Consider the following 18,384-nt stretch of genomic DNA (forward strand, 5'->3'; position numbering starts at 1 on the left):
TTTCCTGCTATAAGTATCACATACAGATGTACTTCTTTTATTGTGACGTATAAATTGTATGGATCTTTCTCTTGCTCTCTGATAATCGAACTTTATTATTATTAATTTCAAGTAGTTCTGTAATTATCTGCTGAGTTAATGTATGAATGATCAAATGAATGAACATAGTTCTCTTTCCAGTGGTGTGGAATATACTGATACAAAATAATTTATCCAAGAACAATTTCCAGTAGAAGTCTTGTTCACTCTAGGACATAGATCTAGAGCTTTTATAGCTAGAATTGTTGTTGACTGATGAAAAATTAAATTATTTTACTAGTAAAATAACTTATTGTGCTAACTTTATTATTCTTTCACCCAATCCTTCCCTCAATCAGAAACTTATGTACTATGTCATTTAGAAATATGCTTTCATTTAGGACAACTCCAAGTCCTGAAAATGCCCCCATAACTCATCTCTACTTCCCTCTCCCTACCCTGAGCAACTACTTTGGTCACTTTCTCCAGATCAATGCTACTGTTTCTTCCATTACTAATCACAATAGTTTTATAGTAGACTACCAGTAAATTCACTCTAATCCATATTTTAATCCTCCATCTTGCACACCCTGGGATGGTAATGACTGCTCCACCTCTATAATAAGAGGAGGCTTAGATCCCACATGGTTGATGGATGCAATTCTCCTGCTTGGAGTTAATTTTTCATAACATCTGGGAACTTCAAAGAATTCTTGTAAAATAGGGGCAAATTGAAAAGAAGGTGCAAAAGTCATCTAATTTCTCCTTATTCTGCTCATAAAAATGACATCGTTCTTTGAGGAAGGCAAGTGGTGTAATGAATGGCAACTTTTGAGACTCTGCCCTTGGTTGTTTTCAAAGAATCTGCACTGAATTGCCTACTATCAACCTGACAACATCTATGACTTTGTTAGTTGTTCTGTTAAGTGCAGAGTCTCCTTCTCTTTATTGTTCCGAATTACAGCTTGCCAATGAGAGGACTTGGTACAAAATTTGGAAATTGGAGGACAAACAGTGGCTATTACTCTCCAGAGACATTTTTACAACACTGTTGAGCAAAAATGAGATTCATAGTGGCTTCCCAGCAAGTCTTTGGGAACTATCTACTTCACTGCTAAGATTATTGGCAGGAGCATTCTCAAAAATTACTGAGAGTTACTGTCCTTTCCCTCTAAGCTTTTCTGAACCATTCTCTTAAGGCTTCAACCCAACATCATTGATATTGGTTTTCCCAACTTTTTTCTGGTTCTCAAATATTCTACAGCAACACAAATGACTTTTGTTCCCTCAGCTCTTCCAACATTCATCAAGGCTGTAATTCCTATATTAAATCCTTAATTCCCAGAGCATTTGGAGCAGTTTGCTTTTATAACTGAATCCTTACTGATAGAGCACCAATTAGGCTTATTCATGCTATAGTTACCAAAGACAGAAGGAGAGAGAAGGGAGTGTACTGTACTACAGAAAATTTTTACGGGTATAAAGAACAAAATACCATATGAGCCACTAGCACAAAAGAGAAAAGAAAAGAAAGTTGCATTGGTGCATACTGCATAAAAAAAAGAGCATAAGCATTCAGTTTAGGGCTCAGATGATGCCATGGAATGTGCATGCTTTTCTTGATCATGTATCCTTTTCCACTAGGGACAATCCCTAAACTCTGCCTACGTAAATTCATCCCTGCTTTGAGTAAGAAATAGAGTCACCGATATAGGAGAGAATTAACCTCTTCTAATTAATAATGCTTAGGCACAGTTTGTTGCAAAAGTGCATCATATGAGGATAGAGGAATTCAGGAATTGGCATTTCAGAAACCAGAATATGCCCAATTTTCACCCCTGTGCAAAGGTAATGACTGAGTCTTCTGATGAGAATTCTAAAAGGAAAAGAAAACTAAAGTGTTGGGATAGAGGAGGAGAGCTGCCTGTGATAAAATGACACCAGCAATTTTGCTAAATCACATCAGTGGAAAGGAATGAACTATGGGTTTCTGCAATAGCATAGGTGGACTACAAAAATATTATGTTGATCAAGAGAAGCCATATCTCAAGTTGATACTGTGTGATTTATTTTAAATGAAATTGCAGAGAGGACAAAAATTAACCTATAGTGACTCAAGTATCATCAGAGAGTTCCTAGTTGTAATGGCAGAAGTGGGAATGACTGGGAAGAGGAAAGGGTACTAGTTGGTGTGGTTTGACATTCTTTATCTTTATTGCTACTTGGATATATACATTTATCCAAATGCATTCTTTTAAAATGATTGCATGTTATTGTATGCAAGGTATATATTGCTAATATGAATAAAATGGATAAGTGCAGGATTAGGAAATTTATAATATACAATTTTTTTAATATATGGAAATATCCCTCAAACCAGATATAAATAAGTTACACCTTAAATTTATGTCATTGGTTACATAATTTGTAGGGCTAAGATATTATAAAACAATTTATGCAATTAGAACCAAAGTCTGGGATTCAACTATTCCTACTGAAAACAAAAATTGAGAATGTTTTCAAATACCATATTTTTAGTATTATACTCTTCAGATGAAACTTTTTGAAGTCAATTCCTCATTCCTTTGCATATTTTATATATCTGCTTACAACGTCTTGCAGGTTTTTTCCTTATTCATATTTTAGTTTCAGCATAAGTGATGCTTCCTCTTAGAAGGCTACTTTAATATTTGAAATTAAGTAGATTATCTTCACCTTTGCTATCACAACATAATATAATATACAAATTATAAGGTTCTCATTATATAATAGTTACTTTTAGCAATATATACTTCTTATGACCATACACAATTAGATAGCTATCTAGCAAATAACACTATATATTTAAATAATTATGTAATAATTATCTAAATTACTAAAATAGCAAATGGTTATCTCAATAATTATCACTCATCGAAGTCTTTCTTGATCTCTGTAGATTGTGGTTTATGGCTAGCAACACAGCTTGGCATCTCATTTGCTTCTCCTGTTTCTAGTTTCAGTTATTGAAGACCTTAAAAGCAATCTCAACCAGCTGGGACAAAAGCATTCCTAACCCCCCCTCCAATTTTTATGTTTTCCCCCTTATCTCTGGTGCACTTTGACTAATGAAGGTCCTTGTAGTAGGTTGAGTCTTTTGTGGACCCCAGAAAATTATGTGCTTAAATTGGTTCATTCCTGTGGCCATGGAAACTTTTGGTTGAATTACTTCAGTTGGGGCCTTTGGAATACTTCAGTGAGACATGACGCAGGTGGATCTTGGTCCCTTTCAGGAGTCCTTCATAAATGGGTTTAATGTGGTGGGGAAAAAACTGCAGAAACAGAGAAAGAAATGCCCAGAAGCTTAGAGAGAAGGATCCGGTCGCCAGAACCAAGGCATGAGAATCTATGTTTCTGAACATGCTCCAGTTTATAACCTGCAGCCAAGTTTGACTGCTTGTGAAACAAGCTCTGGAAAGATTTCAGTTATGGAAGTGGAAGAGATAAAGATAAAAGGGTTTTGACCTGAATCCTGAGTGTTAATTATGGCCCTAATTCAGGGTCTACTGACTACCACGTGTCATGCCCCTCCCAGTTTCAACTGCATAAAATATCTGAGGAGAGAAGTATATAATTTGGTAATTTCCATGACAATTAAGACTTAGGAAATTAGACTGTTATCAATTTCACATAATTAATTACAACAGTACAACAAATCTTTACTTGTTATAGATGTGAATTTTACATTTTAAGACTTCAAAATATTCTCCCTACAGATAAGAATGAGTCCTTTTCATCATTTCCTACTCAACACTCAATAATATCAGTCTGTTCAAAAGTGTTCATGCAGAGAGAAACAATTCTACTACAAATTATTAGATGATAAAGATACAATAGCTTAGTGACCACAGTGCCTGGTTTTGAAGATAAAAACATTCACTGTCTTTTAAAAATTGCAAAATTTATTTAGTCCTTCCGAACGTCAGTTTCCTCACTTACAAGAAGACTGATTGCCTAACTCATAGGCTGTTGTCAAGATTAAATGATACGCTATGTGTAAGTGCTTAGCATGTTAGTCAGGATATAGTAAGTACTTAATATATTACAGAACTCTCTTTTTTAAGTTTTCATATTATCAATTTAATATTGAGGCTGAGCATCTCTTTAATTTTTGTATTTCTTATACATGAATAACATTTGTTTATTTTCCACTGGGTTGATTGTCTTATTGATTATTAGTAGCAGAAATTTTGTTTTATGTATATAAATGTGTGTCTTATTAGTTGCACCATGTTTTCAGAGACTGTCCTTATCGCTTAGCATTTTTATAGTATGTTTCAAGTAAAAAAGGTTTTACCATCTATTGCTAATTCTTAGTGACGTGTTCTCTTTAGGAAGGCAAAATACTGCATAATTATATAATTATCAGCATGTATTTAATACCTCTATGTTTTGCTTTTTACAATTAGATATTTCTTTAATCCATTCTGAATTTATTTTTGTTTATAGGAGATACTGATAGAGTTTTGTTACCATCTCTTTTTTTTTTAAAGATTTATTTTTATTTATTTCTCTCCCCTTCCCTCCCCCCAGTTGTCTGTTCTCTGTGCCCATTTGCTGTGTGTTCTTCTTTGTCTGCTTCTGTTGTTGTCAGCGGCACGGGAATCTGTGTTTCTTTTTGTTGCGTCATCTTGTTGTGTCAGCTCTCCGTGTGTGCGGCACCATTCCTGGTCAGGCTGCACTTTCACGCTGGGCGGCTCTCCTTATGGGGTGCACTCCTTGCACGTGGGGCTCCCCTATGCGGGGGACACCCCTGTATGGCCAGGCACTCCTTGTGCGCATCAGCACTGCACATGGGCCAGCTCAACACGGGTCAAGGAGGCCCAGGGTTTGAACCACAGACCTCCCATGTGGTAGATGGACACCCTATTCACTGGGCCAAGTCTGCTTCCCTTGTTGCCTTCTCAATGCATTAACAATTACCCTGCCACCTTTATTCCAGAGACCAAATAAGATTCTGGTTAGAAAATTACTAAGAGTACCATTGTCATGACACCCTCTGATAGTAATAATTCTAGTCAACAGTTCTCTCCAATATGGCCCAGTTGCAATCTTTCAGATGGAGGTAGAGCTGAGTCAACTGGAAACCTTAGTCTAAGAAACTGCTTAATATTCCAGGGATTATCTTCACCTCAATATGGACACAAATCAAATTATCCTTAAAAACACCTCTCCCATTTTCTGAACTGTTTTTAACTCATTTGGCATCCAGAATGATGCATTAGAAATGGAAACATTATCTTCTTACTTTTCAAAAAGGAAAAACATGGTTTATCAGTTCCATCAATATTAAGTATCCAGTCTTTATAAGTGAAGGTCCTTTTAAGATTTGATCTCCTCATCTTTTCAGACTCTCTTCATAACATCCTCTCTTCACATTTCTGTGCTGTTTGTTTGTTTGCTTGTGTTGGCTTCTTTGTTCGTGGGTTAGTTTCATTAACTTGACACATTCTGTTCTCCCTCAGGACTTCACATATGTCTTTTGCCAGGTCAGATTGTTTCTTAAGTACCTCCTTTCACTTCTACTCACCTATCACTTACATAATTTTATTCCCTCTCTAGAATCCTACTCTGATAACCTGAATCTCTCAAGCTTATATGTTGCCGTATTGCCATGTGCTGTTTCTTTGTAGTATATTTTGAGAAATAAACAGGAGTCATCCTTCCTTGAATGTAAGTACATGCAAGGGTAAGTGAAAAATGGGATGACTGAAATTTAAATACGAATTAATTAAAATTCAATGAGAAAAATAAGTTCTCAGTCACACTAGCCACATCTCAAGTCTGCAGTAGCCATACGTATCTATTGACTACTGTATCAGACAGCACACATTGAAATTTCCATTGTCACAGAATATACAATTGGGAAGTTCAAAGAAATAGATATTTCTCCTTTTTATTGCTCTTAAAGAACTACAAGTGCATGATATCTTTTCCAGAATTTTTTATCTGACTTCATCAAATTTTCCATCATTGATTAGATTTTTCATACACACACACAGATACACAGCAGACTTATTCACATACACACACATTCACACATACACACACATCTGTACTTTCCTCTTTGGTTTCATGTAAATTATGCCATATTTGAAATATTATCTCTCTGCATCACCAAGATCAGATTCTCTTTTCCCTGCTCTCCCTTAGCTTTGCATTCATATCTTATACCTTTGCAATTATTTATACATGCAATTTTTTGCAATGTTTGTTTACATTTAAAAAGTTACCTAACATTGAGACAATGGCCTTTGCTAAATCATATATGTTTCTCTAGTGCCTGATAGAGGGGACATAATATGCTCACAATAAGTATTTCTTGAAGTAATGAACATTTCGTAGTACTGTTTGTGACTACATTAGTAAAAGTTTTAAATATATACTTGAATACCTAAAATATTACTATTAAATCAAATACATATATGATAACTTATCTTGTATTCCACAGTTTTTTGTCAAAGAGAAAACATGAACTATTGCTCTTTTTTCATTAAAAAAAAATCAAATATCCTTTTTTTTTCAAAGATACATAGATCACACAAAATGTCACACCAAAAATATAAGAGGTTCCCATATACTTCACTCCCCACACCTCCCACTCCCCCCACATTGACAACTTCTTTCATTAGTGTGGTACTCATTGCATTTGATGAGTACAGTTTGGAGCACTGCTACACAGCATGGACTACAGGATATGTAATGTCCTGCATCCGTCCCTGCAATATCATTGAGGACAACTTCAAGTTCTGAAAATGGCCCAATATCACACCTCTTTTTCCCTCTCTCTGCCTTCAGCAACTCCTGTGGCCACTCTTTCCACATCAATGACACAATTCCTTCCATTGCTATAGTCACAATTGTACAGTAGAATACCAGTAAGTCCACTCCAATCCACATTTTATTCCTCCATCCTGAGGACCATGGGATGGCAATATCTACTCCATCTCCAAATTGAGAGAGGGCCTAGAACCCACATGGCTGATGGGTGGAATATTCCTGCTTGTAGCTGTAGATTCTCTCAGTTCCCTAGTATGGTGGTTGACCATTCTTGCCTCCCTGTTAGCTGACCTGGGTAAGTCCAACAAACCAGAGAGCAGGTGTTTCAACTCTGCTGAGGCTCAGGGCCCAATTGGCACATGGAAAGTCCAGAAATTCAAGTCTCCTGAGCATACACCAACCCCAGCACCAACGACAGACTTAGTAAAAGTAACAGTAGAAGCACACATGGAGAGGTCATATCTGAGTTCAACACTATCACACTCAGGACCACAGATTTCAAAGTAGGGCCCGCCGACAAGGCATTGAACTCCAGAGCCATCTGTCATGACTCTAGTTTGTATTCATTATTGCTTTGTAATGGAGTATCAACACTAAATATGCATGAGGGAGGGAAAATGGGATTGAAGCAATTGAAAAGAGAAAGCCACTATGCAGTTTGTTACTGAGTTGTTGCGCCAGTTTATTGAACTGATGACTCATTTTCTTTCTTCTACCTTCTAACCAAAGGACATATGAATGGTTGTATTTCAAGGTGGTCTTTCTGGAGTGAAGTGTAAGAAGAATTTATGCACTGGTTCTCATCTCCAAGTAAAGTTTTTCCTACATTGTGTTCGTTGCCTTTTACTACAAGGTAATGTATTCATGGGCACTGCACGGGTCTTAAAATGTATTAATCCACAGTAATAATAATAAGACTAAGGCAGGAAGCAAGAGGCATATAGTAAAATGATGGGGAAAGGGATTTTCATGTTTTACTTACATGAATTTAGTTTGGCCTTATTTTGGGTTTGTCAACAGAAAGTTGTTTAAGATGGAAGGTAAATCCAGTCAGAATTTTCTGACACAGAATATTCATTGTGGATCTCAGTTGGCTGAAGTTCATCCATTATAACCACTTCATTTGTTTTTTGTTTTACAAAGACTGCCTAAGCAAAGGTAGGGTAAAAACTTACAGTTCTGAAGTTGGAAAAATATCCAAATCAAGGAATCATCAAAGATGTTTTCTCACAAAATGTTGTCTGCTGCTCAGATCCTGGGGTCCTGTCATTTGGCAAGACAAAATGGCAGTACTTTGTATGGGTCTCTGCCTTCTCCTCCCTGCTATTTATCACATAACTCACCTGTGGGCAACCAAGTAATGGCAGGGCTCTTCTTTTCATCTTTGACCTGCTCCATGGCCTAGCTTCTCAGGCATTCTTTCCATGCCTCTGTGCTCTGCTGATTTAGAGCGTATACAGTCTCCTGATTCCAAGATGCCTCTCAGCATCTTGGAAATTCTTTGTCTTCCTGCAGCTGTAGGCTATCCTTTCTCTCTCAAGGCAGGGTCAATACGGTGGCTGTCTTTCTCTATGTATTTCTGGTTTCTGTTCTGTGCTCATATAATACCCAGACAAGAGGGTAGAACTCTAACATGGTCATGCCTCACTGACATAGTCCAATAAAGGACTTATAGTGATCTAATCAAAAGTGACCTAATTAAAAGTCACTTATGTAAATTTAATCAAAAGTCCCCATCTACACTTATGTTTATAGGCACAGCAATGGGTTAGCTTAAGAACATACTTTCCTGGGGTCCACAAGAGAAAAACCAGAATATAAGGTCTACATTTGCCTGAAAACATGATGAAGCCAAATTGGCCTGGAGTGGAAAAACAGAAATTCAAACAGTCACAGAATGAGACTGACCTTCAAAATGATGGCCAATTGTAAACTCTGAAATGACATAAACGAAGAGTACAATGATGTCCCCATTTCATTGTCTCCTAGTTTCATTAATATGCTGCTCCCATTCTTCCAAAGATAGTAATTGAAATTTATATTTTAAAGCTACGAACGTAGAAAAAAACAGCATATTCAGAAATGTACACAACTGCAAATAGTTTATCCAGTTTGAAAAGGCAAATACTATCTAATATTGTAGACCTGATTAACCTATACGTCTGCTAATTCACTTTTCCATTTAAGTCAAGTTATCTGTGTAAAAATATTTAGTTCTTTCTTTTCCCCATTTTTTATTTGAAGGATAATTTAAATTAGGGGTGATCATATCTAAATAAGATGAATTCTGCTAAAATGTTCTAAATTGAGTATTATTTTAAATATGCTTTCTGAGTGTGTTTTATAAATTATTGAAATAAATTCTTATACCATATAAACAATTTTGCCAGTGCCAATTTATAATGCTTTGTCAAAAGTCTACCTCATTAAAAGATATTTAATAGCAGTAAACATTTGGAAATATTGAGCTATGTTTCTTAACAGTATAAATGGCATTCTTTAACATATGCCATTAATTATATTAAATCAATGCAGTAATTCACTGTTAATTTATTATATTTGCTTTATTAATTTTTTTCTGGTTCCGAACACATAAGTTGCTTATAATCAGTTGCATTTAAATTCATCATTTGCAAATATCTGCAAAATAGAGTTAAAATTGTCCAAAGTCTAAATGAATCAGAGAAAGAAATGTAGTAATAGGAAAAACAAAATCTAACACATTTGTTTTCTGATTTGATCTTTCTCATAGTTTCAGATGTATAAAAATCTTAAATATTTGTTTTCTTCTTGTGCAGATCACATTAAAATTTCTGTCTTCTTAAACTAAGTATGATGGTGATTTTGATAACTAGGAATAAGAACTTTAATTAAATCCTTTTTTACCTAACTCATATTGAAATGATAATGAATAGCCATTTATGATCCTAATTATTTTATTTTGGCACATCATTGTTTTTACAGCTATATGCAAAACTTTTTCTCTCAAGATGAATAGGTTCAACATTATACTTTTTGTTTGCCAAATTGCTGATTGGATGCATTGGTCCAATAGATAATTCCTTTGTACATAACACTGTGGTAAGAGAAAGATTATCTTTCCATTTAAGTAAACATGTTGAAGTCTATCCTAAGAGTCACTGAATTAGGTCAAAATTAATTTTCAGTTCCCATATGAAGTTTAAAATATAGGATAGCTATAAAATACTTACCTCATTCATTTGTAATTGTTCTACTAAGTTATTATGTATCTCACTTGAATTTATAATAATTTATTTCACTCCTACAGAGAATTTTATTAGCTTTCTCAAATTATTTTTGCACCCTTTATTTAAAATAAATTTAATCTAATTTCTTAGCATAATTTTGTTTGACTTTTGAAAGATAACTATTGAACAAATATAGAACATACCTATTTTAAGTATTTTTGCCATTATTTAAAGATGAGATCTCCTTGTATTTCCCCCTGCCTCTGAAGAACACATTGATGTTCTCTATGTCTGAGGTGTTAATTAGGGGAAATCTTAATATCAGAAGTTGGGGGGTAAAATCACAATTTTTGTTCTATTCTTTGACTACATGAAGCATTTATCTATCAATATGTATATCTGCATTTTCATCTCTTAATCCACCAATGTTACTCTACTCCCAATGGGAGGGGGTCTTTCTAAGAGTCAAATATTTTTGCTAATTTCATATGTCTAGATGATAACTTTATTTTTCATTCTTTCATTATGTTTTTAAAAAGATACATAAATCACACAAAATTTTACATTAAAAAAATAAGAGGTTCCCATATATCCCACTCCCCACACCCACCACTCCTCCCATATCAACAGCTACTTTCATTAGTGTGGTACATTTCTTGCATTTCATGAGTACATTTTGGAGCAGTGCTACACAGTATGGAATATAGTTTACACTGTAGTTTACACGCTCTCCCAGTCTATTCAGTGGCTTATGGCAGGGTATATAATGTCTTGCATCTGTCCCTGCAATATCATTCAGGACAACTATAAGTCCTGAAAATGTCCCCATATCACACCTCTTTTTTCCTCTCCCTGCCTTCAGCAACTCCCATAACCACTGTCTCTACATCAGTGATATAATTTCTTCCATTGCTAGAGTCACAAAGATATGGAATGCTTCATGAATTTGCTTGCCATCCTTGCAGAGAGACCATACTAATTGTCTCTGTATCGTTCTAATTTTAGCATGTGTGCTATCAAAGAGAGCAATAGATGATAACTTTAGATGTTGGCTTCTTAAGAATATTCAGAATAGATGCGTATTATTTTTACTTTTCAAAATTTCTTGAAGAAGTAGAGTTGCATATAGTGAACATGTGATGATTTTTTTAATATTCATGCCTGCATAATTAGGAAGTATTGAATACGGCATCTTTATAAAGATAGAAAATATATGACAAATTAGATGTCAGTGGTACTGCCTGACATGTGCTTGAAGGATTGCCATCATTATACCTAGATATTTGCAAACTGCAATTAACTTACCGACTGCAGGGTATGTCGATATCTTTCCTCTCTTAAAAGCATTTTTGTTGAAATAAGAATCAAATAATAAATGATAAACACTATCTCTTTCATGATTCTATAAAATATTTAACTATTGGAATGCAAAATTTAATTCCAGTTCTTTTCTTGAGCAAGATTTGAAGCACAGAAGCAATCTGGAAATTATATATATCTGTTTAATATTTCCCACTCTAATTTACACTCAATAAAATCAAAGGGTCCAAAATTCTAGTTCAATTAGACTGCTTTTTTCATGCCAGATGAGATTTTTCTGCTTTTTATTCTTAAATATTTAAACATAGAAAAGTACCTCTTTAAAAAAAATTCTACATGAAAACGTGATATTCAGTGAGAATACTAGGGAAAGTTCTCAGGTGAAAGAACCAAAATTTTTTTAAGAATTACTGTTTCTAATTGCATACGCACAAAAGCTATAGCTTTTCAGATTGCTCATCAGATTCCAGGGGATTAATTTAAAAACTCAAAAGAGAAAGAGAAATCTCTAGAGACTGGTGTTTGGGAGGTCCAATTATGTGCAAAGAAAGAAAAAAATGTTAATTTGAATTGCTTTAAATACAAATCTAAGAGGACATTCTCCAAAAAGAGAAATAGGGATTAATTAAACTCTGGAATTCCAATAAGAATTTCAGAGTCCACTATCCTAGTGATATATTAGCAATCCCACTGATAAGAGAATTTACCACAAACAGAAATATTGTTCTTGCTTCCATTAGAGTATATATTAGCCTCTATTAACCCCCCAAAAATAGGAGGCAGTACCTAAATGGTTCCTATTTATTTTTATTTGAAAAAAACCTTAAATTAACAAAATTTACTTATTGAGTCAGGGACATTGTTTCCTGAACCATATAATGCTCATTCTCCTACCCAATAAAAGTAGTGTGTAATGCCTAAACACACAGAGCATTCAATATGTAACAACAAGGCAATGATCAATATCAGGGGATTGACATTGATAAATTGCCAGTTTGCTACTCATTCAAAGATTCTATGGGGGAATGGCTCTCTGGAATATTATATCCCACCACTTTGGTCATGAATTTACAGTTTCAATGAGTCTATTCAGCAGTTTATTGTTTCTGTTTGCTTTTATTTGTGGATACATATCATTCACAAATAAAGACACATTAAATAGCAAGGTCATATTCTTTAGAAGTTTGTTATGTATATCTGAGTTCAAATATGAGGATTGGCATTTGTAATGGTTAGATAACTGAGTTATAATCACTGTGGCCTCTATTAAGTAAATTTTGAATTAGTTGTGTGTTTAAATTACATGGGTAGTATGGAATCTACTTCTAAATATGTTGAATTGTAGCGGTGGCAATAGAAATTCTAAGGAAGATCTTTTATTTATTTTTTTAAGCCCCATACAAGGGAAGCAGGGTCCATATTTGTCTCTTGTTGGTGCAGATTTTTGTTTCTTTCATAGGCTTTTGAGGAAGATAAATTTTTCTGGTTCCAGTTTAATATATCTTCATGAAACATATTCAACAATTTTTATGAGAACAAAATTTTGCTTCACTTTTTCATTTTATGAAGCCCAATAAAGTCAAATATCTCTACCAACACTAGATTCATGTATCTTCCTTGGGGAAATTGTGTCATGACTAATTGACACTTCCTATCTTCCTAGATTTTAAAGATTTCTTTTTGTTTTCTCCTTGCTCAGTCTTCAATCTATGAATTGATTTTTAAAAATTGCTTTCAGTACTTTTAGAATTTTTGTTCTAGGAACAAACTACCATATTTTAGGAGATTTAAAGACCATTTTCTTTGTGTTTTAGACTGCTAAATGGCTGCCAAAGACAAGTACCAGAAATGTCTTTTTTATAAAGGAGGTTTATTTGGTATTAAAAGCTTACAGATTTGAGGCCATCAAGGCACCATCCAAGATGCTTTCTCACCAGAGTCAGCTACTGTTGATTTGGCATGCTGTCACATAATGACTTAAGATGGTGAGTGATCTCAGCTGTGGGCAACAATGCATAAGGCTTGTCTCTTTCTTGGCTTCCTCTCTCTGTCTCTTGGGGCTTCTCTGCAGCTGTAGGTGAGCCTGGAGTCCTCCCTCTCACATAGCCAGGTAAAAATAATAGCTTCCTTTTCCTGTGCCTCTATCTTTATGTATCTCCCTTTTATCAGCTCCAGTAAGAATGTAGAGACTCAAACTGAGTCATGCCTCACTGACCTTGTCCACAAAGGGATCTGACAACCACAGGAATGGATTAGTTAAAAAAAATAACTTTTTTTTTGGGGGGGGAGGATTTCATAAAAGAGCACAAAAATGTCTACCTTTTTTATTTTATTAACAATGGATATTATTGATAATATAAATATAAATATAAATGTTGCCATTGCTTTCTTTGGTCTGTTGTTAGTTTTCTGTGCCTACCATAATACATTATCACTAACTGTGACATGAAACAAAGGAAATTCATTTTCTTACAGTTCTTGAAGTGAGAAGTCCAAAATCACTTTTTCTGGGCTAAAACCATGGTCTGCAGATCTGCACTCTTTCCAGAGGCCCTAGAGGAGAATCCACTAATTGACTCTTCCAGCTTCAGTGGCTGCTGGCATTCCTTGGCTTTTGGTCGCATCATTCAAATCCCTCCTGCATTACCTTTACCTATTCTCTGTCAAATCTCCCTTTGTTTCTTCTATAAGAATATTTGTGATTGTGTTCAGGGTCCATCTAGGTAATTCAGAATAATTGTTCCATCTCAAGATCCTTAATTTAATCACATCTGAAAAGTTATTTTCCCCAAACTAAGTAAGTTTTACAGATTCCAAGGGTAGGTCCTGAAATCAGGGGATATTACTTTCTTACCACAGTCATTTGAACAACATTCAAATATATGTCCTCATCCCTAACTTAACCATCAGAAGGACTATTATCCACAACATTCACACTATCGTACTCATTAGTTTGCTAAGAAAGAATTGATTGATTTGGTTATTAGGATCATGGGCAGATATGAAATTTAAATTATTGTAGACATTGTCTGTGGAAATCATAATTTTTCAAACAAATCAATTTTATTGGCACACATCAAAATATATCCGTCCAAAGTGTATAATCAGTGCTAGAGTGTTTAATCACATAGTTGTGCATTCATCACTTCAATCATTTTAGAGCATTTTCATTATTTCAGTAATAATAATAATATTAAAAAACAAAAAACAAACAATGAAATAAACAAAACTCAGCATTTCAATCTCTCTATGCTTCTCTTGCCATAGATACCTGCTATTCTATTTCTCTCTTATTTGTATTCTATTTCTCTCTTATTTGTAGAAAAAAATCATATATGCAATATCATCCATATTCATAATGTACATGACATTTCACTAGGCTTCACAGACCATGTTGCATTTTGTAGCTTTCCTTCTAGTAATATACATGTCCCTAGATTTCCCCTTTCAAACACTGTCATACCCATATAATAGTTGTACTAGTTACAAATATGATGTGCTCTCACCATTTTCATTCATTTTCCAAAATTTATAAACAGCTTATTAACCATTTCAGCAGATTAATCCTAAGCTTTCCGTTCTCTACCCTCATTCTGTTTTCCAATGACCTATAGTCTAGAGTTCAAAATAGTTCAATTATGCAGTTTCTGTCCTTTTGTGTCTGGCTTGCTTCAGTCAACATAATATCCTCCAGGTTCATCCATGTTGTCATAAACTTCACAAATACTTTTCTTCTTACCACTGTATAATATTCCATTGTGTGTATATACCACAATTTTTAAATTAATTCATCAGTTGATGGACAGTTGGTTTTTTTCCAACTTTTGGCAATCGTGGATAATGCCACAATGAACATCATTGTACACATGCCTATTTGTGCCTCTGCTATCAGTTCTTCTGGGTATATAACTAGTAACGGTATTGCCAGGTCACAGGGCAAGTATATAATCAGCCTCCTAAGAAACTGCCGAACAGTCCTCCAGAGAGACTGTACCATTCTACATTCCCACAAATTAAGTAAGTATTCCCATCTCTCAACATCTTCAACATTTACAATTTTCTGACGTTTTAATAGTGGCCAGTCTAATAGGTATGAAATGATATCACACTGTAGTTTTGATTTGCATTTCCCTAATAGTGATGTTAAACGTCTTTCATGTATTTCTTCTATACTTGTATTTCTTCTATGGAGAATTCTCTTTTCAAGTATTTTGTCCATTTTTCTAATGAGATAGTTTGTCCTTCTATTGTTGAGTTGGATGATCTCTTTATATATCAAGGATATTAAGCCATTAATGGATACATGATTGCAAAATATTTTCTCTCAGTGAGTCAGCTGCATTTTTGCCCTTTTGACAAAGTCCTTTGAGATGCAAAAGTGTTTAATTTTGAGGAGGTCCTATTTATCTAGTTTTTCTTTTGTTGCTCATGCTTTGGGTGTAATGTTTAAAAAACTACCACTTTATAGAGAGGGGGCTTAGATTCCACATGGATGATGGATGCAATTCTCCTGCTTGCAGTTATAGGCACTATCAGTTCCCTGGTGGGGGGTATAAGGGAACCTCATATTTTTTTAATGTAACATATTTGTGATCTATGTATCTTCAAAAAAATACAATAAAAAATGATGGGGGTCGGGGGTGGGGAGAGGGGTATATGGGAACCTCTTATGTTTTTTTAATGTAACATTTTGTGTGATCTATTAACTTTTAAAAAGATAATTAAAAAAAATAAAAAAGAAACAACCACTTATGACAAGAATTTGAGGATGTTTTCCTACATTTTCTTTTTGGAGATTTATGGTTGTCCTTAATGGTTTTTCTATCATCCAACTCAACAAAAAATAATACTACTGCTGGTATATTTATTGGGATTTCATTGAATCTGTAAAATCAGTTTGGGTAGAATGATACCTTAACAATGTTTATTCTTCCAATCCATGAGTACAGAATACCCTTCCATTAACTTAAGTCTTCAGATTCTTTTAGCAATGTTTTGCAGTTTTCTGAATATAGGTCCTTTATATTCTTGGTTAAGTTTATTCCTATATATTCGATTTTTCTAGTCACTATTATAAATAGATTTTTTAAACTAATTTCCTCCTCAGACTGCACATCAGTCATTTATAGATACACTCTTGATTTTTGCATATTAATCTTGTACTCCACTACTTTGCCGAACTCATCTATTAACTCTGTTAAGAGTGTTATGGATTATTCAGGGTTTTCTAGATATAGGATCATATCATTAGTGAAGAGTTAAAGTTTTAGCTCTTCCTATCCTATTTGTGTCCCTTTTATTTCTTTTGCTAGCCTAATTGCTCCAGCTAAAACTTCTAGCATAATATTGAATAATAATGGTGACAGTGGGCATTCTTGTTTTGCTCCTGATCTCAGCTGGAAAACTTTCAGTCTCTCACCATTGAATACAATGCTAACTGTAGGATTTTCATATATGCACTTTACTATATTGAAAAAGCTTCCTTCTATTCCTATCTTTTGAAATATTTTTTATCAAGAAAGGATGCTAAGGTAAAGCCAAATGAGTTTATATGGCTAAGAGATTTCAGAGTGATTTGGAAGGACATCCCAGAGTTAACATTTATGCGCATCTCAGGAGGATCTCATAGACAGGCAAAGTAAATATTACCCCAAATAGTGGTGCTACTGAGGACCCTGGAGACACTCAGGTCCTACGATTATGGCAGATAGCTCTGGAGTCTGATGCCTTTCCAGTGGGCCATACTATGCAGTTTGTGCTTCCCAGTGTGTCAGAATTGGACTCAGTTGTGACTTCTCTACACATGCCTCTTCTGTCTCTTCTATTTGCACGTATAGTTGGTGCTGGAGTTGGTAGGTATATGTCCAAGAGACTTGAATCTTTGGGATGTACATGTACCAACTGGGCCCTGAGGCTCAGGAGACTTGCAACATCTACTCTCCAGTTCATTGCATTCACCCAGAACAAGCAGCAAGGAGGTGAGGATGGACAACCACCATACCAAGAAGCCAAGAGTGTGTAAAACTGCAAGCAAGAGAGTTCCACCCACCAGTTGTAAGGATTGAAACCCTCTCTCAATCAGAGGTGGAATGGGCATCACCATCCCAGAATTCTCAGGAAATAAAATATGGACTGAAGTGGACTCACTGGTATTCTACTGTAAACTTATTGTGATTTTGGCAATGAAAGAAATGATATAATTTTGGAGACAGTGGCCACTGGAGATGCCAAAGTCAGGGAGAGGGAAAAAGAGGTGTAATATGGGGGCAATTTCATGACTTGGGAATTGTCCTGAATGTCATTGTGATGACAGATTCAAGTCATTATATATACTGCAGAAACCTACGGAATTGAGTGGGAGAGATTGTAAATTACAATGTAAGCTATAATCCATGCTTAGTGGCAGTGCTCCAAATATGTTCTTCAATTGCAATGAATATACCACACCAATGAAAGAAGTTGTTAATGTAGGAAAGGGTGGGAGGTGTGGGTAGTGGGGTATATGGATATCCCTTATACTATTTTGTGTAACATTTTGTGTAATCTAAGTGTCTTAAAAAATGAAAAATATATTTTAAAAAAAGAGAAAGCCTGCTGTATTTTGTCAAACTCATTTTCTGCATCAGACAAGAGGTTCATGTGATTTTTCTTCTTCAGTTTATCAATGTGAGTTATTACTCTAATTGATTTTTTTGTGTGTGTTGAACCACCTTTACATAAAGGTGGATAAAACCCACTTGATCGTGTTGAATAATTCTTTTAAAATATTTTTGGATTTGGTTTGTAAGTATTTTGTGGAGAATTTTTGCATCTATATTCATTAGAGATATTGGTCTGTAATTTTCTGTTTTCGTAGTAGTATCTGTTTTTGGTATAGGGTGATATTGGTTTCATAGAATGAGTTTGGTAACATTCTTTCCTGTTCAACATTTTAGAAGAGCTTGAGCAAGACTGATATTGGGTAGCCTTTGAATGATTGGTAGAATTCACCTGTGAAGCCTTCTGCTCCTGAGCTATT

At 34.8% G+C, this 18,384-nt stretch overlaps 1 non-coding gene across 1 annotated transcript; it reads right to left on the reverse strand.

Annotated features, from left to right (window-relative positions):
- Positions 1-10,968: 10,968 nt before the first annotated feature.
- Positions 10,969-11,075, reverse strand: LOC111761404 (U6 spliceosomal RNA). The gene has a single exon (XR_002794781.2). It is a non-coding gene; the product is annotated as a U6 spliceosomal RNA (small nuclear RNA).
- Positions 11,076-18,384: the final 7,309 nt, after the last annotated feature.

Source organism: Dasypus novemcinctus, chromosome 12 (genome assembly GCF_030445035.2).
Source record: "Dasypus novemcinctus isolate mDasNov1 chromosome 12, mDasNov1.1.hap2, whole genome shotgun sequence".
Taxonomy (NCBI): domain Eukaryota; kingdom Metazoa; phylum Chordata; class Mammalia; order Cingulata; family Dasypodidae; genus Dasypus; species Dasypus novemcinctus.